Source organism: Hordeum vulgare, chromosome 3H (genome assembly GCF_904849725.1).
Source record: "Hordeum vulgare subsp. vulgare chromosome 3H, MorexV3_pseudomolecules_assembly, whole genome shotgun sequence".
NCBI classification, from domain to species: domain Eukaryota; kingdom Viridiplantae; phylum Streptophyta; class Magnoliopsida; order Poales; family Poaceae; genus Hordeum; species Hordeum vulgare.
Genome location: NC_058520.1, coordinates 115,390,739 through 115,415,870, shown reverse-complemented (window position 1 = coordinate 115,415,870; position 25,132 = coordinate 115,390,739).

The window sequence follows — 25,132 nt, the reverse complement described above, 5'->3', positions numbered from 1 at the left end:
GTTCTAGTGCCCTACCGGAGGGGGGATTCGGACACGGAGGGCTTCTTCATCAACACCATGACCTCTCCGATGATGCGTGAGTAGTTCACCATAGACCTACGGGTCCATAGCTAGTAACTAGATGGCTTCTTCTCTCTCTTGGGTCTTCAATACAAAGTTTTCCATGATCTTCATGGAGATCTATCCGATGTAATCTTCTTTTGCGGTGTGTTTGTCGAGATCCGATGAATTGTGGATTTATGATCAGATTATCTATGAATCTTATTTGAGTTTCTTCCAATCTCTCTTATGCATGATTTCATATCCTTGTAATTCTCTTCGAGTTGTGGGGTTTGTTTGGCCAACTAGATCTGTGATTCTTGCAATGGGAGTAGTGCGTGGTTTTGGGTTCATACCGTGCGGTGACCTCACCCGGTGACAGAATGGGTAGCGAGGCACGCATCATGTTGTTGCCATCAAGGAAAAAAAGATGGGGTTTTCATCATTGGTTTGAGATTATCCCTCTACATCATGTCATCTTGCTTAAGGCGTTACTCTGTTCGTCATGAACTCAATACACTAGATGCATGCTGGATAGCGGTCCATGTGTGGAGTAATAGTAGTAGATGCCGAAAGTATCGGTCTACTTGTCTCGGACGTGATGCCTATATGTATGATCATTGCCTTAGATATCGTCATGACTTTGCGCGGTTCTATCAATTGCTCGACAGTAATTTTTTCACCCACCATGATATTTGCTATTTTGATATAAGCCTCTAGTGAACACTATGCCCCCGGGTCTAATCGACCCCATATTTTCAGCCTTACACTTTTTACTTCGTTGCACTTTCCGCCTTCAGATCTCACTTTGCAAACAATCTTGAAGGGATTGACAACCCCTTTATAGCGTTGGGTGCAAGTTTGTTTGTGTTTGCGCAGGTACTCTGGACTTGACGAGATTCTCCTACTGGATTGATACCTTGGTTCTCAAACTGAGGGAAATACTTACTGCTCCTGTGCTTCATCACCCTTTCATCTTCAAGGGAAAAACCAACGCAAGCAAGTCAGCGTCAACGTGTCAATTTCTGGCGTTGTTGTTTGAGAAGTAGCAACGATCAAGCTACTCACTTAAGATCCCGCTATGACAGTACGACAATCTATCCTAAAACCTAGTCTCCCAACTAATACCATCATGAGAGTGGTAAAAGAGAAAACCTATCAAGGGAAAACCTATACCTTGCACATAGTCCACTTGAACTAGATAATGATGATCTTGACTTCCTCAAGATGGACCACCTTTCTTGATTGCGTTGGCTTGATGAAGACTAGTTGAGTGCTCCCCCATACTCACTATGGGTAAGACACTCTTCAACACATCTTCACAAGTCCATTGCCACCACAATGGACGGCAAGCTTCAAGCATGATATCTTCGTGATGCTCCACTTGAACTTGCACACAACAATTTTGCTAACGATCACCACTTGATGTCATCCTTCATGGGTTTTATGAGATCTTCCTCTTGATGCAAGCCTATGCAAACACACCTAACCCCACATAGAACTCTCACGAAGACGATGGGTTAGTACACAAAGCGTGATGGACAATGCTTACCATACCATGGGATCACTTGATCCGTCTCGGTACATCTTGTACGCTTTGTGTGTTGATCACCTTGATTCATTCTTTGACTTAGTCTTGATCAACCTTGTGTATTTGTGACCAAGCTTTGGATAAAACCTTGAAACCAACAGATGGACTTCAAGAAGTGCCTATGGACAAATCCTACAAATATAACTCAAGGAAAACATTAGTTCACAGGGATTGTCATCAATTACCAAAACCAAATATGGATAAATATGCTCTAACACCTTGTTATATCACCGTATTATTGCTATTTAATTTAATGCACCTATATACTTGGTAAGAGGTGGAAGGCTTGGCCTTCTAGCTCGGTGTTTTGTTCCATCTTTGCTGCCCTAGTTACCTGTGTACTAGTGTTATGTTCCATAATTGAGCGCTCCTAACATGCTTTGGGTTGTTATGGGGACCCCCTTGACTTCCGTTTCGGGATAAAACTAATAATACTAAACATCGTTATTAAAACATAAGGTGTCATGAACCCGAGGACTAATTCAACATAATACAGGGAGGGCTAGTGCTGATGGTGCTGGTCCTAAACACAACACTCTGCGGGGCTAATCTAGGGAAACTTGAGTGATTTCCATCAGACTCCCGTACGTGTAGCTTATTCATCGTGTCCTGAGAACAAGATACACGGCTCATATCAGGATTGTCGACACGCTGGGTGGCCTTACTGGATTTGTTTTACATTTCTCGAATGTCTTGTGCGAGGGATTTCGAGGATACTTTGGGCTATCTCGAGGTTGAGGTTTTCCACCAGGAATTTGAGGAGATCACGGGTTTTCCGTAGTCGAGGTTTCCGACGCAGCTTGTGGTAGTTTGTGATGGACTAGTTGGAGCACCCCTGCAGGGTTAAATCTTTCTAAGAGTCATGCCCACGGTTATGTGGCAACTTGGAAACTTTGTTTGACACTCGATCATAGAAAACTTGAAGTAGAATTAATTAAAACATGCCAAGTATGTGCATAACTGTGACTGTCTCTTCTCGTGAGTTCTGAATCCGGAAGAGGACACAGTTGGGTTATGTCTGACGTAAGTAGGTGTCCAGGATCACTTCGAGATCATTATTAGTTCACGTCCTCTTATTTGTAGATCATCCCCTCTATTTCTCGACTCGTAAGTTAGCCACTTAAATAAATGCTTAGTTGTAGTTGCAACCTCACAACTTAAGCATACCTCACCCATTAAGCTTTGCTAGTCTTGATACCTTTGGAAATGAGATTGCTGAGTTCGTGTGGCTCATGGATTACTATAACAACAGTTGCAAGTACATTTAAAGTGATACTTTGACATGAGCATGATGATTGTTCTCTTTGGGGTCTCTTCTTATTCTACATCGATTTATGATGGGTTCCAAGCCGGCAGGCTGGGATAGCAAGGATGGACGTCGTTCTTTTATCGTTTTATTTCTTCCATAGTCGGATCCTGCTCTTCTACATGGTGATTTAATATATTGTTCTATTTGTGTTGTTCATGATGTAGCTTGTGTCTAGTGTAAGTCACTTCCATATAGTCATCTCTTCTGTATATGTACTTGTAACGATATCCATTCTTGCGAAATGGTGAGATGCTCTTCTATCCCTGTCAAGGCCCTTGCGGCAAAATAAGGATATAATCGCATCTAGGGCACTACATTAGCGGGCGCTCACCATGGGCCTGGGCCGAGCTTGGTGGAGAGGCCACACAGATGCAGGTAGAGGCGCCTATGGGCTAGCGACTGGGCTGGCTTTGGATGGCACAACCTAGGGGTGCTCGTGGCCCTCGCGCTGCGAGGCTGAGGCGTGGCAGGGTGGCTCGGGTAGTGGACCACACACGAACCAGGGAGGTCAAGTCGCTTGTCCTTGATAGAAGTAGAGCGAGGCGGCGCGACTTTTAGCAATGGCCGGCTGGACAGGGGGCGAGCAGGAGGACCGCAGCCTGGAGATGAGCGATGATGCGTGACAAGCATTAAGCATGGCAAAGTAGTAGCAACATCAATCTCAGAACATAGTAGATACTAGGGATCAATCCCCGTCAAAACTAACTCGATTACCTGATACATCTCATCCAACCCATCACTGTCCAGCAAGCCTACGATGAGATTACTCGCGAACGGTGAAGAGCATCATGGAATTGGCAATGGAGGAAGGTTGATGATGACGATGGCGACGATCTCCCCTCTCCAGAGCCGAGAACGGACTCCAGATCTGCGCTCCAGATGAAGAACAGGAGGTGGCGGCGCCTCCGTATCGTAAAACGCGATGAATCCTTCTCCCTGATTTTTTTCGGACGAAAGAGGCTAAATAGAGCCGGATTGAGAGGCGGTGGAGCATCATGGGCTCCACAAGCCTGCCAGGCGCGGCCAGGGGGCCTGCGCCAGGTGGGCTTTGATGACCCACAAGTCTAGGGTATCAATCGTAGTCCTTTCGATAAGTAAGAGTGTCGAACCCAATGAGGAGCAGAAGGATCTGACAAGTGGTTTTCAGCAAGGAAAAATCTGCAAGCACTGAAATTGTTGGTAACAAGTGATTGTGTGGTGAGATGATTCGTAGCAAGCAACACGTAACAAAAGTAGCAACGGTGCAGCAAAGTGGCCCAATCCCTTTTGTAACAAGGGACAAGCCTGAACAAAGTCTTATAGGAGGAAAAACGCTCCCGAGGACACAAGGGAATTTTTGTCATGCTAGTTTCATCATGTTCATATGATTCGTGTTCGTTACTTTGATAGTTTGATATGTGGGTGGACCGGCGCTTGGGTACTTCCCTTACTTGGACAAGCATCCCACTTATGATTAACCCCTCTCGCAAGCATCCACAACTACAAAAGAAGAATTAAGACAAAGTCTAACCATAGCATTAAACTAGTGGATCCAAATCAGCCCCTTACAAAGTAACGCATAAACTAGGGTGTAAGCTTCTGTCACTCTAGCAACCCATCATCTACTTACTACTTCCCAATGCCTTCCTCTAGGCCCAAATAACGGTGAAGTGTTATGTAGTCGACGTTCACATAATAACACTAGAGGAAAAACAACATACAACATATCAAAATACCGAACGAATACCAAATTCACATGACTATTATTAGCATGACTTATCCCATGTCCTCAGGAACAAAAGTAACTACTCACAAAGCATAATCATAATCATGATCAGAGGTGTAACGAGTAGCATCAAGGATCTGAACATAAACTCTTAGACCAAGTAATCCAACTAGCATCAACTACAAAGAGTAATCAACACTACTAGCAACCTTACAAGTACCAATCGGAGTCGCGAGACGGAGATTGGTTACAAGAGATGAACCAGGGTTTGGAGATGAGATGGTGCTGATGAAGATGTTGATGGTGACGAGTCCCCTCCGATGAGAGGAGTGTTGGTGATGACGATGGCGACGATTACCCCCTCCGGGAGGGAAGTTTCCCCGGCAGGATCGTCCTGCTGGAGCTCTAGATTGGTTCTGCTCAAGTTCCGCCTCGTGGCGGCGGCGAAACCACGAAAAAGCTCCCGTCTGATTTTTTTCTGGACGAAACCCTCCATATAGAGAAAGAGGGGGGCAGTGGGCCAGTGGGTTGCCCACAAGCCCCCATGGCGCGGCCTGGGGGGTTGCCGCACCGTGCAGGCTTGTGGGCACCCCCTGGTGCCCCTCTGGTACTTCTTCGGCCCAATATTTTTTATACATTGGGAAAAATCTCCGTTGATTTTCACGGCGTTTGGATTTGCGCAGAATAGGTATCTCAACTTTGCTCCACTTCCAGGCGAGAATTCTAGTTGCCGGTATTCTCCCTCTTCATGTAAACCTTGCAAAATAAGAGAGAAAAGGCATAAGAATAGTACCGTGAAGTGAAATAACAGCCAAAGAAGCGATATATCAACATAAAAACATGATGCAAAATGGACGTATCAACTCCCCCAAGCTTAGAGCTCGCTTGTCCTCAAGCGAAAGCCTAGCTCAGTAAATATGTCCACATGTTTAGGGAGCAAGGTGTCGACAAAACAAGATACGAACATGCATGCATCATGATCATGATTAGAACAACAATACCAACATATAATCTCCCATGCTAAAGTGAGAATTCCTTCACAAAGTAAAGCATGGATCAAGAACCTTACCGAGAAGTAACAACCGATAGCCTTTAGTCATTGAAGCAATTGCAATTTATCACAACATCAGAAAGAGTCAAATAAGAGCATGTAAAGCAAATCCACATACTCAATCATTCTTTCGTTCTCTACAACTGCTACGAGTCACGTGGTACTCATGAGATCAAAGTTTCAGCTGGACACAGAGAAAGATAGGGGCTTATAGTTTGGCCTCCCAACTGCTTACCTCAAGGGTAAAGTCAACAATAATAATTCATGAATGCCTTACTCCAAGTTGACATATGAATATAGATCTTTCCCAAGCATGTGACGATAGCCAAGACAAAGGCAAAAATAAGGAATTGGTGAAGATCACCATGACTCTTTCAGGGACAAAAAGTAAAGGTACAAGATAGGCCCTTCGTAGAGGGAAGCAGAGGTTGTCATGCGCTTTTCAGGATTGGATGCGTGTCCTCTTAGTGCGGAGGAACGTCACTTTATATTGTCCCCTGTGATAAAGAACTTTATTATGCAGTCTGTCGCTTTTATGTCTTCCTCATCACAGGTTCGTATAAATCTTATTTTCCACACACTAATAGATCATACATATTAGAGAGCAATTTTTATTGCTTGCACCGATGACAACTTACTTGAGGGATCTTATTCAATCCATAGGTAGGTATGGTGGACACTCATGGCAAAACAGGGTTGAAGGTTTATGGATGCACAAGTAGTATCTCTACTTAGTGCGGGAGGTTTGGCTAATATGAGGTGGAAGCAATCGTCACATGCTAAGGGATCTCTAATGATATAACATTGTTTAGAGCCAAGCAAACACAATTCATTATGCTGTCTTCCTTGTCCAACATCTACTTCTAGGCATGCAATAGTTTAGTGAGTGTTCACAATCATAGATGGTGTCAGAGATGATATATTTATATGTGAACCTCTCCTTCCTTATCACTTCCTATTAATTGCAACAATGACCAAGGTCTACGTTTGCCTACGCTCAACAAGTTTCAATCCTCATTCTTTTTATATGTGAAGCCTTCACTTCCCATAAGATCACTACATGATCTTCCATGCTTTTGTTCTATTCTCACTCTTTTGATCATGGCAAGAGGCAAAGCCCTTCAACTAAGACACTCTTTTTTATATGGCTCACGAGCAAGAATACATCGGGGGTGACACAAAGCAAAACTCAAGACTAAAACACTAAGACTTTTACTCTACTAGAAAAAAGATAAAACTGAAAAGGAAAACTAAAACAATGGTAAAGGCAAAAGATGTGATGGTGATACGATACCGGGGCAACTCCCCCAAGCTTGGCACAAGCCAAGGGGATTGCCCATACCAATGCTCAATTGTCTTCCTTTGATGGTGATGGTGGAGTTGTTGCAACTTGGGTTTGATCCTCCGTCTTCCAAGGCATAGGTGCTCCATCATGGAAAGATGAACGAGTCTCATACTCACTTCATACTCATACTCACAGTTTTGGTTCTGCAGCCAACCGTATTGATTTAAATCTGTACTCATACTCACAGTTTTGGTTCTGTAGGTCATAGATCTGGCCGTGGAGTTGATCAATCCTGTCATAGAGCCTGGAGAGGTGCTTCCCAATGTCATTGGCATCAATCATGTGCTTGCTGCTGAACTCCGTGATCATCATGTGGTTGGCGTTGAGTCCACGCTCCACCATCCCTTGGCACTTGAATACTTGTTACTCCATTGCTTCGAGCCTCGTCTCCACGCTTCCGGTCTTCTTGGGCCCCTCAACATCACGGATGTGCAACATCCCCTCACGCATCTCGATAGATTGAGGGTGTTGTAGCACTCCCGTGAGGTAGGGATTGATGACCTTCTCGAAGATCTTGTCCTTAGGAGCTTTTGGGGAAGTCATAGCGATCTAGATCTACAACAGAAACAGACTCGAAACGAAAAACAGAGGACATGTGCGTGATGCAGGGGTCAGACCAAACGAAAGTATATATAATGATGTTTTCCAGACCAGAAGGAGTCCCCTGCATGAAAAAAGAGTCCGGGAGGCACACGAGGTTGCCACATGCCCTCACGGCGCGGCCAGGGGGTGGGCCCGCGCCGTGCAGGCTTGTCGCCTCCTCGCGCACTTTCCGGACTACTTCCATTTTTTGTATTTTTTTCAAAATATTCCAAAACGGAGAAAATTTCCTATTGGAAAAGTTTTGGACTCTGCTTTCTTACCGAATCACGTACCTCTTCGTTTTTGGAGTCTGAAACAGGCTGATAAATGTCCCTTAGGTATTTTTCCGGAGTTATGGTATTGATGATATTGCTTTCAACATTTACGGGAGTACCTGAGATATAATGCTTGATTCTCTGCCCATTTACCACTCTCGGACAATTACCTTCCGTGTTGTTGATCTAGATAGCACCGGAACGATATACTTCCTCAACAACATAGGGACCTTCCCATTTAGAGAGAAGCTTGCCTGCAAAGAATCTTAAACAAGAGTTATATAGCAAGACATAATCACCTACGTTGAACTCACGCTTTTGTATCCTCTTATCATGCCACCTCTTAACCTTCTCTTTGAAGAGTTTGGCATTTTCATATGCCTGATTTCTCCACTCATCAAGCGAGCTAATGTCAAATAACCTCTTCTCACCGGCAAGTTTGAAATCAAAGTTGAGCTCTTTGATTGCCCAATAAGCTTTATGCTCTAGCTCAAGGGGTAAGTGACATGCTTTACCATACACCATTTTGTACGGAGACATGCCCATGGGATTCTTATAGGCAGTTCTATAAGCCCACAGTGCATCATCGAGCTTCTTAGACCAATTCTTTCTAGACCTGTTGACAGTCTTTTGCAGAATCAGTTTAATCTCTCTATTACTTAGCTCTACTTCACCACTGGACTGAGGGTGATAGGGAGATGCAATTCTGTGGTTGACATCATACTTAGCAAGCGTTTTACAGAAAGCACCATGAATGAAGTGTGAACCACCGTCGGTCATTAGATATCTAGGGACTCCAAATCTAGGGAAGATAACTTCTTTCAGCATCTTGATAGAAGTGTTGTGATCAGCACTACTAGTGGGGATAGCTTCTACCCACTTAGTGACGTAATCAACAGCAACTAATATATGTGTATACCCATTGGATTTTGGAAAAGGTCCCATATAATCAAAGCCCCAGACATGAAATGGTTCAATGACAAGTGAATAGTTCATAGGCATTTCCTGACGTTTGCTAATATTACCTATTCTTTGAGATTCGTCACAAGACAAGACAAACATACGGGCATCCTTGAAGAGAGTGGGCCAATAGAAACCTGATTGCAATACCTTGTGTGCAGTTCTATCTCCCGCATGGTGTCCTCCGTAGGCCTCGGAGTGACACTTCTGTAGGATTGTTGCTGGCTACGCCTATAGGGATTTCCTTGGCAAGTATGCAAAGGATTCCCCCACGGCCTTGGAGCCTTGTATTGGTGTTCCCTTGAAGAGGAAAGGGTGATGTAGAACAGCGGGGGTAAGTATTTCCCTCATTTTGAGAACCAAGGTATCAATCCAGTAGGAGGATCGCGTCAAGGCACAAGTACGTGCACAAACACAAAGAGCTTGCACCCAATGCTATGAAGGGGTTGTCAATCCCTTATAGATTGTGTGCAAAGTGAGAACTGAAAGCAAAAAGTAAACAAAGCAAAGTAAAAGCAAAAGCGGAGATGATAATTGTGAGTAGACCCGGGGGCCGTAGTGTTCACTAGTGGCTTCTCTCATGAAGTTATCTATGGCTATTGATAGAACCGCGCAAATTCATGACATTATCTATGACAATGATAATACATATAGGCATCACGTCCAAAACAAGTAGACCGATACTTTCTGCATCTACTACTATTACTCCACACGTCGACCGCTATCCAGCATGCATCTAGTGTATTGAGTTCATAAGCAAGATGACATGATGTAGATGGACAATCTCAAATCTATGATGAAAGCCCATCTTGTTACCCTTGATGCCAACAACACGACGCGTGCCTTACTGCCCCTTCTGTCACTGGGAAAGGTCACCGCACGGTATGAACCCAAAACCAGCCACTTCTCCCATTGCAAGAATCATAAATCTTGTTGGCCAAACAAAACCCAAGACTCTTAGAGACTTACAAGGATATCAAATCATGCATATAAGAAATCAGCAAAGTCTCAAATATAATTCATAGATAATCTGATCACAAATCCACAATTCATCGGATCTCGACAAACACACCGCCAAAGAGGATTACATCGGATAGATATCCATGAAGATCATGGAGAACTTTGTATTGAAGGTCTGAAGTAGACTACTCACGAGCCATTGGAGAGGCAATGAAGTTGATGTAGAAGCCCTCCAGCTCCAAAGTCCCCTCCCGCAGGGCACCGGGAAGAGTCTCTAGATGAGATCTCGCGGAAACGGAAACTTGCGGCGGCGGAAAAATGGTTTCGTGGACGCTCTGATTTTTTCTAGGAATTTAGGGAATATATAGGCGAAAGAGCTAGGGAAGGGGAGATCCATGGGGGCCACAAGCCTGGTAGCCGCGGGCCCCCCTGGCCGCGGCTACAGGGCTTGTGGGCTCCCCGTGGGCCTCCCGCCTTGGCCCTCAAGTTCCCCGATCTTCTTCTGTTCCGGAAAAAACTATTTCGGGGATTTTATTCCGTTTGGACTCCGTTCCATAATCAGATCTGAAAAGAGTCAAAAACACAGAAAAAACAGGAATTCGCACTTGGCACTGAATTAATAAGTTAGTCCAAAAAGATATAAAAGGTATATAAAACATCCAAAGTTGGCAAGATAACAGCATGAAACCATCAAAAATTATAGATACGTTTGAGGCGTATCAAGCATCCCCAAGCTTAACTCCTACTCGTCCTCGAGTAGGGAAGTGATAAAGAATGAATTTTTGATGCTTTCATGCTACCTAGCATCGATGTCCTTTGTAACTCCTCTTATGTGACATGAATGTTTAGATCCGTTAGATTCAAAACAATAGTTTTCTATTGACATGGAGACAATAATACTTCAAGCAAACTAGCAAGGTAATCATGAACTTCCATAATAACAAGGAGAAAAGAAAGTTATCCCTACAAAATCATATAGTCTGGCTATGCTCTATCATCCTTGCACAACGAATTTAAATCATGCACAACCTCGGTATTGGCCAAGTAATTGTTTTCACACCTTTACTTTCTCAAACTTTTTCAACTCTCACGCAATACATGAGCGTGAGCCATGGTTTTAGCACTATAAGTGGAATGGAGTGTGGTGGAGGTTGCAAGGCAAACATGGAGAAGGTGGTCACATTGACTAGGCATATCAATGAGCTATGGAGATGCTCATCAATAGATATCAATGTGAATGATTAGGGATTGCCATACAAATGATGCACTAGAGCTAAGAGTATGTGAAAGCTCTTAAAGAAAACTAGTGGGTGTGCATTCAACTTGCTTGCTCACGAAGACCTAAGGCAATTTTGAGGAAGGCCACCATTGGAATATTCAAGCCAAGTTATATAATGAAAATTTCCCACTAGCTATATGGTGGTGACAAAACGAGAGACTCTCAATCATGAAGATCATGGTGCTTAATAAGCACAAATGTGGAAAGATAGTAGCATTGTCCCTTCTCTCTTTTTCTCTCATTTTTTGGTGGGCTCTTTGTCCTCTTTTTTTTGTGGGCATCTTTGGCCTCTTTTTGTAAATGGGATTCACTGGCCTCTTTTATTTCCTCACATGGGACAATGCTCCATCAATGATGATCATCACACTTACAACTCAAAACATAGAGCAATGATGACTCTATATGAAATGCCTTGGGTAGTGTACCGTGACAATGGTCTAGCATGGCATAGACATCAATGGAAACATCATGCTAGCTATCTTATGATCATGCAATGGCAATGTAGAAGCTGTGGCACATGTCATGGTGGTAGTTGCATGGCAATATATCTCGGAATGGCTTTGAAAAGGCCATAGTAGGTAGGTATGGTGGCTGTTTTGAGGGAGGCTAATGGTGGTTTTATGCACCGGCGAAAGTTGCACGGCACTAAAGAAGATAGTGATGGTGGAAGGTGAAAGTGCATCTAAACCATGGACTCAACATTAGTCATGAAGAACTCATATACTTGTTGCAAAAGTTTTAGTAGTAATCGAAACAAAGCATTCAACGCATACTCCTAGGGGAAGGGTTGGTAGGTATAAACCATCGCGTGATCCCGACCGCTACACAAAGGATGACAATCAATAAACTAATCATGCTCAGACTTCATCACATAGCGGTTCACCATACGTGCATGATATGGGAATCACTAACTTCAACACAAGTATTTCTAGATCCACAACACCTTACTAGTATAACTTCAATATTACCACAACCACAACTCAAAACTAATTGAGATGAATCAAACTTCTCTAACTACTCAATGCACATGAAGGTGGAAGTATTCATATCCCTTTGGATAACTACCCCTTTTGAGACTACTTTCATAGCATAGATCAACTACCACGCCACGCACTGCCGTGCTCCAAAAGATAGAAGTGAAGCACACAGAGCACAATCAACTAGCTCAAAAGATATAAGTGAAACACATGTGAGCTGAATTGCCTAACCAAAGGATATAAGTGAAGCTCGACAAAATCACGGTGAGTGCATGTCTCTCTCTCTAGGTCTGTCTTTTCTAGCATGATCAAACGATCATCCCCAAGACTAATCATAACGGTTTTACTTGGCACAAACGCAAAAGAAACACAAAAAACACAATCATAACAGAATTATGAAAGTGTGGAAAACAAAAAACAGAAAGAAAAAGGATAGATTCATTGGGTTGCCTCCCAACAAGCGCTATTGTTTAACGCCCTTAGCTAGGCAATGATAATTCAATGATGCTCACACAAAAGACAAGAATTGAAGCACAACGAGAGCATCATAAAGCATGTGAAAATCACATCTAAGTCTAACATACTTCCTATGCATAGGCATTTTATAGGAAAACAGATTGTCAACAATACCAATAGTTGCCATATGCAAGGAAGAAGAAAGAGACAATAGCAATCTTAACATAACGAGAGGTGATTTAGTGATATGAAAGTTTCTACCACCATATTTTCCTCTCTCATAATAATTACATGTGGGATCATATTCGAATTCAACAATGTAACTATCACATAGGATATTATTTTCATGATCCACATGCATGCAAAGTTGACGCTCTTCAAAAATAGTGGGATTATCTCAACTAAAGTCATGACTTCTCCAAACCCACTTTCAATAATATTGCAAATATCATATTCATCATGAGGCTGAAACAAATTTTCAAGATCATATGAAAAATCATCGCACCACTCATGATCATTGCAACAAGTAGTGGACATAGCAAAACTAGCATCCCCAAGCTTAGGGTTTTGCATATTTTTAGCATGATTATCACTAATAGAATTTATAGTGAAACCATTGCAATCATGCTTTTCATCCAAGGAGCCCTCGTGAATCACTTCATAAATTTCTTCCTCACAATTTTCAGATTCACGCATCTCAAGCAAAACTCCATAAAGATAGTCAAGTGCATTCAACTCACTAGCAATTGGATCAACATAATTGGATCTCTTAAAGAGATTAGCAAGTGGATGAGGATCCATATCACTAGATTTTCAGCAAGCGAAGATGCAAGCATATTGAAGGCACATGGCACACAAGCGAACAGAAAGTGGGCGAGAAAAAGGGCGAACGAAAAGGCGAATAAAAAGGCGAGCGAAAAAGCCAAATTGGTGAAGTGGGGGAGAGGAAAACGAGAGGCAACTGGCAAACAAAGTAAATGAAAGAGATGAGTTTGCGACACCTACTTCGATGAGTTCTTGACTCTATCTTCCTCCCCGGCAACGGTGCTTGAAATCCTTCTGCTGCTGGCTACGCCTATAGGGATTTCCTTGGCAAGTATGCAAAGGATTCCCCCGCGGCCTTGGAGCCTTGCATTGGTGTTCCCTTGAAGAGGAAAGGGTGATGTAGCACAGCGGCGGTAAGTATTTCCCTCAGTTTGAGAACCATGGTATCAATCCAGTAGGAGGATCGCGTCAAGTCACAAGTACCTGCACAAACACAAAGAGCTTGCACCCAACGCTATGAAGGGGTTGTCAATCCCTTATAGATTGTTTGCAAAGTCAGAACTGAAAGCAAAAGGTAAACAAAGAAAATTAAAAGTAAAAGCGGAGATGATAATTGTGAGTAGACCCGGGGGCCGTAGTGTTCACTAGTGACTTCTCTCATGAAAGCAAGTAGACGGTGGGTCAACGAATTACTGTCGAGCAATTGATAGAACTACGCAAAGTCATGAAGTTATCTATGGCAATGATAATACATATAGGCATCACGTCCAAAGCAAGTAGACCGATACTTTTTGCATCTACTACTATTACTCCACACGTTGACCGCTATCCAGCATGCATCTAGTGAATTGAGTTCATAAGAACAGAGTAACGCCTTAAGCAAGATGACATGATGTAGATGGACAATCTCAAATCTATGATGAAAGCCCATCTTGTTACCCTTGATGCCAACAACACGATGCGTGCCTTGCTGCCCCTTCTGTCACTGGGAAAGGTCACTGCACGGTATGAACCCAAAACCAAGCACTTCTCCCATTACAAGAATCATAGATCTAGTTGGCCAAACAAAACCCAAGACTCTGAGAGACTTACAAGGATATCAAATCATGCATATAAGAAATCAGCAAAGACTCAAATATAATTCATAGATAATCTGATCACAAATCCACAATTCATCGGATCTCGAGAAACACACCGCCAAAGAGGATTACATCGGATAGATCTCCATGAAGATCATGGAGAACTTTGTATTGAAGATCCAAGAGAGAGAAGAATCCATCTAGCTACTAACTACGGACCCGTAGGTCTGAAGTAGACTACTCACGAGCCATTGGAGAGGCAATGAAGTTGATGTAGAAGTCCTCCAGCTCCAAAGTCCCCTCCGGCAGGGCACAGGGAAGGGTCTCCAAATGAGATCTCGCGGAAACGGAAACTTGCGGCGGCGGAAAAATGGTTTCGTGGACGCCCTGATTTTTCTGGGAATTTAGGGAATATATAGGCGAAAGAGCTAGGGCAGGGGAGCTCCAGGGGGCCACAAGCCTGGTAGCCGCAGACCCCCCTGGCCGTGGCTACACGGCTTGTGGGCTCCCTGTGGGCCTCCAGCCTTGGCCCTCAAGTCCCCTGATCTTCTTCTGTTCCGAAAAAATTCATTTCGGGGATTTTATTCCGTTTGGACTCCGTTCCAAAATCAGATCTGAAAAGAGTCAAAAAAACACAGAAAAAACAGGAACTGGCACTTGGCACTGAATTTATAAGTTAGTCCCAAAAAAGATATAAAAGGTATATAAAACATCCAAAGTTGACAAGATAACAGCATGAAACCATCAAAAATTATAGATACATTTGAGATGTATCAAGGATCTGTCCCTGTTCATGTTCAGGTACACAACATCTAATAACACCATCTACTCCTTCCTTATAAACGTGAGGATCGTCCCAAAAGTAGTGTCTCAAGTCAAAGAAGAATTTCTTCTTTTGCTGGTACGTGAAACTAGGTGGTATGTATTTGTCAACGATATAGTTTGCATAATCAGCATACCACGATGCACTACGAGAAGCATTGATGACACTCAGTTGCTCATCGGGAAAGCTATCATCAATAGGTTGTGGGTCATCAAGAACATTCTCCAACCTAGACAAGTTATCTGCTACTGGGTTATCAGCACCCTTTCTGTCAACAACGTGCAAATCAAATTCTTGTAGCAAGAGAACTTATCTGATAAGTCTAGGTTTAGCGTCCTTCTTCTCCATGAGGTACTTGATAGCAGCATGATCAGTGTGAATAGTGACTTTGGAATCAACTATGTAAGACCTGAACTTTTCACATGCAAACACGATTGCTAAAAATTCCTTCTCCGTAGTAGCATAGTTTCTCTGGGCACTGTCTAGAGTTCTACTAGCGTAGTGAATAACATTCAACTTCTTATCAACTCTTTGCCCTAGAACTGCACCAACAGCATAATCGCAGGCATCACACATGATCTCAAAAGGCAAGTTCCAATCAGGTGGTTGAACAATAGGTGCAGTTATCAAAGCCCTCTTAAGTATTTCGAAGGCTTCCTCACAATCATCATCAAAGACAAAAGGAATATCCTTTTGCAAGAGATTGGTAAGAGGCCTAGAAATCTTAGAGAAGTCTTTAATGAACCTTCTATAGAAACCAACATGACCAAGGAAACTTCTTATACCTCTGATATCTGTGGGGTATGGCATTTTCTCGGTTGCATCAACCTTAGCCTTATCGACTTCAATACCTCTTTCAGAAATTTTATGTCCTAAGACGATGCCTTCATTAACCATAAAGTAGTACTTCTCCCAATTCAAGACAAGATTGGTGTCTTTACATCTCTGTAAGACTCGATCAAGGTTGTTGAGGCAATCATCAAAGGAAGACCCGTAAACGGAGAAGTCATCCATGAAAACCTCAACAATCTTTTCACAAAAGTCAGAGAATATAGCCATCATACATCTTTGAAAGGTGGCAGGTGCATTACACAAGCCAAAAGGCATACGCCTATAAGCAAAGGTACCGAAAGGGTAGGTGAAAGTGGTTTTCTCGTGATCAAATTGTGCAACTGGTATTTGGGAGAAACTAGAATAACCGTCTAGAAAGCAAATGTGTGTGTGTTTGGATAGTCTTTCTAGCATTTGGTCGATAAAAGGCAGAGGGTAATGATCTTTCCTAGTGGCCTTATTCAACTTCCTAAAATCAATCACCATCCTATAGCCAGTAATAATCCTCTGTGGGATCAACTCATCCTTATCATTAGGGACAACGGTAATGCCTCCCTTCTTAGGAACGCAATGTACCGGACTCACCCAATCACTGTGAGCAACATGATAGATAATACCCGCTTCCAGGAGCTTTAGTATTTCTTTTCTCACTACTTCTTTCATCTTAGGATTCAATCTCCTTTGATGATCAGCAACTCGTTTGAATTCAGGATCAGTTTTAATCTTGTGGTGGCATAGAGTGGGACTAATGCCCTTAAGATCATCAAGAGTATATCCTATAGCAGCACAGTGCTTCCTCAGTGTTTTTAGTAACTTCTTTTCTTCATGCTCCGAGAGGCTAGCACTAATAATAGCAGGATATATCTCTTTTTCATCAATATAAGCATACATAAGAGTATCAGGCAACTGTTTAAGCTCGAACACAGGATCACCCTTTGGTGGAGCTGGATCCCCAAGCAGTTCAACAGGCAGATTATTCTTAAGGATAGGATATTGTTCTAAGACAACTCTATATATTTCATACCTTTCATCCATATGCATATCATTTTCATGCTCAAGCAAGTATTGCTCTAATGGATCAGTAGGGGGCACGACAATAGAGGCTAAGGCAATAGTTTCATCCCTACTAGGAAACTCCTTTTCATGAGGTTGTCTACCAAACTTAGAGAAATTGAACTCATGTGACACACCTTCAAAGCCAACAGTGACAGTTTGCTTCTCACAATCAATATGAGCATTGACAGTATTGAGGAAGAGTCTGCCAAATATGATGGGACAAAAGCTATCTTGAGCGGTAGCGAGAACGAGGAAATCAACAGGATACTTCGTTTTACCACACAAGACTTCAACATCCCTAACAATTCCCACAGGGCACATAGTATCTCTATTGGCAAGCTAAATAGTGACATCTATAGGTTCTATCTCAACAGGTGCAATCTCATCTTTGATTTCATCATATAAGGATTGAGGTATTGCACTAACAATGATCTCCTATCTTAACAGAAACCACAGGCATGCCAACAACAGGCCTATGTTTGTCTCTAACGTGAGGTTTAGCAATTCTAGCAGCATCTTCACAAAAGTGAATATTATGTCCCTCAACTTCTTCAGGCAGAAGATCTTTGATGATAGTGATGGGGTCATAGTCCTAGGGTAGGGTCATAGGCCTGCCCTACATGTCCTACCCAAGGACTACCCCACACAAAGGACAGGATCTTAAGTCTGCCCCGACTGAACTAAGGAGTCCCCATCATCCAGTCGGTAACAGACCCAGAATCATCCAGTCGGAGACTAGCATTCGGAGGGCTCCCGGCCAACCGACTGGATACACTCGGTACATCGTAACCTCTGTGGAGGGAAACTGTCGTACGTTTCCGGGTGCGTTTATTAGCATTTAGAGCATACGTTACCTGTAACTACTCCACCCCTGAGGCAGAACCGTTGTGGAGGGCAGCGCACTCTATATAAGCCGCCCTCTCCCACTGGTCAAGGGTTAGAAAATCACTGTATTCCATATTACACTCGGTAACAAGCTCCGAGAGCACTGAGACGTAGGGCTGTTACCTCCACCGCAGAGGGGCCTGAACTCATACAACCTCGTCGTAGCTAGGACTCTGCCCATCTCATTCGTACCCTACACATCTACTATCAGGCTTATACCCACGACAGTTGGCGCCCACCGTGGGGCAGGCGTCTAAGCGACTTCCAGCGAGTTTGCGACTACTTCCTTTCGTCATGTCGTTTGGTGGAGATTTGAGCATGGGTCGCCAGATCCTCTTCGGCGTTCTCTCCTTCACCACCGATGGCTCGGCGTGGCTTCGGGAGGCGCCTCTCGACGTCGAGACGCTTCCCCGTCGCGGGGCCACGCACTTCCGTGCTGGCACTCGCGGCGTTCTCCTTATCCAACAATGGACTCCATTATCGACTTGCACCTCCGTCATGCGCCGCAACAAGCGGTCTCGCAGTCCACGTCTCCAACGTTGGGTGCAGCATGCCCGAGCGCGTCAGATCGCGTCCTCTCAAGTGGCAGTTCTGGAGTCTGTTGTGGTTGCCCCGCGTTCCCAGTGCTCGGGCTCGGTTCCGACTGAGCTTCCTTCCGAGTACACGGGTCGTGGGCCTGCAGCAGAAGTACACATGGCCAACTCCCATGAAGATCCCCGTCAAGCCGGCCGGGGCTAAATCGGCGAAGCATCCGGTGCACGCCGTCCACCTCGTCGTTCTGCCAGTCGGCACACTCGGCGGAGCAACGTGGAGTTATTCCGCACACCTCTCCTCAACTTTGCTACGGCTGCCCAGATTGTCGATTCCCTCGAGCCGACTGATTCAGAGGCAGGAAGGGGAATCGAGCAGATCCGAGCTCTGTTGCGCACGGCGCAGCAGCAGAATTCGGCAGTCTCCCAGTCACACAATCGGATCTACAATAGTTCCGTCCATGCAAACACGCATCGATCAGTTCACAGCCCCGGTTCCCATCAGCATCACAGGGGAGGCAGCCGTTCCAAGATTCGTGAAGATCGCCACCGCTCACGCAGCCCTCCGTGGGGTGGGCCCTATGGGTCCCGACATCATGATGATCGGCGTTCGGTCGACGATACTTACAATCCAAGACCCGACGCAAGAGGGCGAATCGCCCAACGAAGAGTCGACAGGGGTCGAGCCCACCGCGATGGTCGCGATATGGACCGTCCGAGTGGAAGCAGGACCATCGTGTCCGGCCCCGAGTGTTTTAGTCGAGCCATCCGCTCGGCTGACATCCCGCCCAACTTCCGATTGGCAGCGGGAATTGGTAAGTTTACGGGAGAGTCCAAGCCTGAAACATGGCTAGACGACTACCGAGTGGTAGTCCAGATCGGAGGAGGGGACGACCATGTCGCTATGAAACATCTCCCTCTGATGCTCGACGGCTCGGCTCGAGCTTGGCTGAACCAGTTGGCCCCCTCGAGCATTTACAGTTGGGCAGATCTGGCCCGAGTGTTCATCAGAACCTTCGAAGGGACGTGCAAACGCCCTGCAGGCCTCGTCGAGCTTCAGCATTGTGTACAGAAGCCGAATGAGCCCTTGCGCAACTTCATCCAGCGATGGACAACTCTCTACCACACGGTGGAGAACGTCACCGAGCATCAAGCGGTCTATGCATTCAAGGCAGGCGTACGGTACAGACAGATGTACTTGACTTTCGGTCGAACGGGCGACATCTCCATGAGCAAGATGATGGAGATAGCGGCTCGTTATGCAAATGGCGAAGAAGAGGACCGCATCCGGAGCGGCAAACACAAGACAATCGGCGATGCCGACGGAGGTAACACTCGGAAGCAAAAACAAAAGGTTCCGCCCACACCACAAGCAGAAGCTGCAGCTGTGACCAGCGCCAAGTTCAAGGGCAAAGGGAAAGCGCAGTTTACCCCCAAGAAGAAGCCGTTCAACAATCCCATCCTGGACCAGCCTTGCCCGGTTCACACGAAGATGGACGAAGAGGGCAACCCCATATACACGAAGCACACCACTCGGCAGTGTCGTCTCCTGATCCAGGGATTCAGCGAAGGGCAACCGAGTGAGAAGAATCCCGAACAGGATGAGGAGGAAAAGGAGGATCCGTTTCCCCAAGTCCATGCAACCCTCATGATTTTTGCTCACGTCGAAAGCAAGAGTCGACTGAAGTTGGTGAACAGAGAGGTCAACATGGCCGTTCCGACTGCTCCGAAGTTTCTTAAATGGTTTCAGACTGCGATCACCTATGATCACTCGGATCATCCAACGCATGTCCCCACCCCAGGAAGACAGGCTCTGGTCGTCGACCCGGTGGTGGAAGGAGTCCGACTGCGCAAAGTCCTCATGGACGGCGGTAGCGGACTGAACATCATGTACGCTGACACTCTCAAGGGAATGGGCATCCCGATGTCCCGACTCAGCGAGAGCAATATGCAGTTCCACGGAGTCGTCCCTGGACGGAAGGCCAAGTCACTCGGTCAGATCGCATTGGAAGTCATCTTCGGCTCTGACAAGAATTTTCGCAAGGAGAAGCTCACATTTGAGGTGGTAGACTTCCAGAGCGCTTACCACGCAATTTTGGGCCGTCCGGCGTACGTGAGTTTCATGGCACGTCCATGCTATGTGTACTTGAAGCTGAAGATGCCCGGTCCAAAAGGCGTTATCACCATCACAGGCAACCGCCAGCGTGCCGAGGAGTGTCTACAGGAAGGATCAAGAATCGCTGACCAGCAGATGGCGGTACTCGAGCTCGACGAGTACAAGAAGACAGTCGACCCTGCCGACCTGATGCGCTCAAAGAAACCAGCTTCTGAGTCCGCGTTCCAGTCGGCGGGAGAGACGAAGAAGGTCAGCATCCACCCGACGGACGACTCAGCCGTCCCGACGAACATCTCCACCACCCACGATCCTAAATAGGAAGCCGAGCTCACCCAATTCCTCCGTGAGAACTGGGACATCTTCGCATGGAAATCATCTGACATGACGGGTGTACCCAGGGAGTTGGCTGAGCACCGACTGCATGTGGATCCCGCCGCTCGGCCTGTCCGAGAGCGCTTGCGTCGGTCCGCCGCGCACAAGAGGAAGGCAATCGGAGAAGAGGTGGCCAAGCTACTGGCTGCCAACTTCATTCGCGAGGTTCACCACTCCGAGTGGCTGGCAAATGTCGTCATGGTGCCCAAGAAGGACAAGTCACTCCGAATGTGCATTGACTTCAAGCATCTCAATAAGGTCTGCCCGAAAGACCATTTTCCGCTCCCCCGCATAGATCAAATTGTTGATTCGACTGCGGGATGCGAGCGGTTGTCATTTCTTGATGCCTATTCGAGCTATCATCAGATCCGTCTGTATGGTCCCGACGAGTTAAAAGCAGCCTTCATCACCCCGTTTGGGTGCTTCTGCTACATCACTATGCCTTTTGGTCTGAAGAATGCAGGAGCTACCTTTATGCGCATGATCCAAAAATGTCTCCTCGACCAGATCGGTCGCAATGTGGAGGCATACATGGATGATATCGTAGTCAAGTCACGCAAAGGTTCCGACCTGCTGACTGACTTGGCAGAAACATTTGCCAACCTTCGTAGGTACGATATCAAGCTCAACCCAGCCAAATGTTCATTCGGTGTTCCCAGCGGAAAGTTACTCGGTTTCTTCGTTTCCGAACGAGGGATCGATGTTAACCCCGAAAAGATCGGGACCATCGTCCGGATGGAGAGGCCGGTCAGAATACACGATGTTCAACGGCTCACAGGTTGCCTAGCAGCTTTGAGCAGGTTCATCAGTCGACTCGGCGAAAAAGCACTTCCTCTGTACCGACTCATGAAGAAGTCAGATACCTTCGAGTGGACAGAGGAAGCACAAGTCGCATTCGACGACCTCAAAGTCCTACTTTCCACCCAGCCGGTTCTTACTGCTTCGCTCAGTAAAGAGCCCCTTCTTCTATATATCGCGGCTACAAATCAAGTCGTCAGTACTGTTCTTACAGTTGAGCGAGAAGAAGAAGGCAAAGCATACAAAATTCAGCGGCCAGTGTACTACGTCTCCGAAGTCCTGACCCCTTCCAAGCAGAGGTATCCCCATTATCAGAAACTTATCTATGGGATCTATATGACTGCGAAGAAGGTGGCCCATTATTTCCAAGACCACTCGGTATCTGTCGTTTCTGATGCTCCGTTGTCGGAAATTCTCCACAATCGAGACGCGTCAGGCCAAGTGGTGAAGTGGGCAATGGAGATGCTGTACTGTGACATCAAGTTCGAGGCCAAGAAATCTATTAAGTCTCAAGCCCTGGCTGACCTTATAGCAGAATGGGTAGAACAACAGCAACCGACTCACATCTACTCGGCTCATTGGACAATGTTCTTCGATGGGTCTAAGATGTTGAATGGATCCGGCGCTGGTGTTGTGATCATATCACCTAAGGGTGACAAGCTCAAGTACGTACTTCAAATACACTTTGATTCCTCCAACAACGAGGCAGAGTATGAAGCTCTCCTCTACGGATTGCGCATGGCCATCTCACTCGGCGTCCGTCGCCTGATGGTCTACGGCGATTCGGATTTGGTGGTCAACCAAGTGATGAAAGAGTGGGACGTAAGGAACCCCACCATGACAGTGTATTGCAATGCAGTGAGGAAGCTGGAGAAGAAGTTTGAAGGTCTAGAACTCCATCATGTTCCGAGACTGAAGAACCAAGCGGGTGATGAGTTGGCGAAACTCGGATCCACTCGGAGATCAGTCCCGAGTGATGTCTGCCTCGAGCACCTCCATCTCCCCTCAGTCAAAGAAGATCCCTTCATAGAAGAACCGATACAACCCAAGAGCGCAACAGATCCGACTGAAGTCGATGTACCTGTTGTGGTTGATTTGGTCACCCAGATTCTGGTTGTTACTCTCGATTGGGTTGTGCCGATCATCGCATATATCCTAAGGCAAGAACTTCCAGAAGATGAAGTCCAAGCCAGGCAAATAGTCCGCAGGTCGAAGGCATTCACTGTCATTGACGGTCAATTATACAAGGAGAGTGTTTCGGGCGTTCTTCAACGCTGCATTTCCCCTGAGGAAGGGCAGTTGATCTTAGAAGATATTCACTCGGGAACCTGCGGCCATCACGCTTCTTCAAGAGCGATTGTCGCCAAGGCATTCAGAGCCGGTTTCTTTTGGCTGCAGGCCAATGAGATGGTCGACCGATGTGAAGGCTGTCAGTTCTACTCCAACAAGTCCCACAAGCCAACATCTGCGTTAAAGACAATCCCACTTGTGTGGCCATTTGCAGTTTGGGGTTTAGACACAATCGGACCATTCAAGACAGGCCAAGGAGGCTACACGCATCTGTTGGTGGCAGTCGACAAGTTTACAAAATGGATAGAAGCCAAGCCCATCAAGAAACTCGATGCCTCAACAGCTGTCAAGTTTGTCAGGGACATCATTTCCAGATTTGGGGTGCCTCACAGCATAATCACAGACAATGGGACAAACTTCGACTCGGACAGATTCAAAGGCTTCCGTGCGAGTCAGGGTATCCAAGTGGATTTTGCTTCCGTAGCACATCCGCAATCCAACGGACAAGCTGAGCGTGCGAACGGACTTATCCTTCAAGGTTTGAAGCCCCGACTCTTGCGGGAGGTAGGACATGCTGCTGGTGCATGGGTCACCGAGTTACCTTCAGTGCTTTGGGGCCTCCGCACCACTCCTAACAGATCAACGGGGCGATCACCGTTCTTCCTCGTTTATGGAGCAGAAGCGGTCCTTCCGAGTGACCTGCTTCACAATGCCCCGCGAGTCGAACTCTTCTCCGAAGCCAAAGCAGAACAAGCAAGGCAAGATGGAGTCGATCTTCTAGAGGAGGAGCACGAGATGGCACTCACTCGCTCAATAATTTACCAGCAAGATCTGCGACGCTTTCACGCGCGTCACGTCAGGAGTCGCACATTCCAAGCTGGCGATTTGGTGCTCCGAGTGGATCAACAAAGACCACACAAGTTGGCTCCGGCCTGGGAAGGGCCTTTCATCATTTCCAAGGTGTTGAACAACAGAGCATACAGACTCTACAACATTCAGAGGGAGACAGACGAGCCGCGCGCATGGAACGGGGATCTCCTAAAGCGTTTTTATACGTGATCGTCGACTGAAGCAGTGTAACGAACATGTTTTGAAGAAATAATATATACAGCATATTCAGTTCTGTGCAGATACAGAGTTCTCCCACGGTCGCAGACTCCGGTCATTAAAAAAAAACTTAGCTGCGATCCTGAATCGCCTAAGTACTAACCTCCTCCGAGCGTGCACTATACGTCACACTCGGAGACTTAGGTGCGATCCCGAATCGCCTAAGTACTAACCTCCTCCGAGCGTGCACTATACGTCACACTCGGAGACTTAGCTGCGATCCCGAATCGCCTAAGTACTAACCTCCTCCGAGTGTGCACTACACATTGCACTCGGAGACTTAGCTGTGAACAAGAATCACCTAAGTAATAACCTCCTCCGAGTGTGCACTACACGTCACACTCGGGGACTTAGCTGTGATCAAGAATCACCTAAGTACTAACCTCCTCCGAGTGTGCACTATACGTCACACTCGGGGACTTAGCTGTGATCAAGAATCGCCTAAGTACTAACCTCCTCCGAGTGTGCACTATATGTCACACTCGGGGACTTAGCTGCGATCCCGAATCGCCTAAGTACTAACCTCCTCCAAGCATGCACTATACGTCACACTCGGACACTTAGCTGCGATCCCGAATCGCCTAAGTACTAACCTCCTCCGAGTGTGCACTATACGTCACACTCGGGGACTTAGCTGCGATCCTGAATCGCCTAAGTACTAACCTGCTTCGAGTGCGCACTATACGTCACACTCGGGGACTTAGCTGTGATCAAGAATCACCTAAGTACTAACCTCCTCCGAGTGTGCACTATACGTCATACTCGGGGACTTAGCTGCGATCCTGAATCACCTAAGTACTAACCTGCTTCGAGTGCGCACTATACGTCACACTCGGGGACTTAGCTGTGATCAAGAATCACCTAAGTACTAACCTCCTCCGAGTGTGCACTATACGTCACACTCGGGGACTTAGCTGTGATCAAGAATCACCTAAGTACTAACCTCCTCCG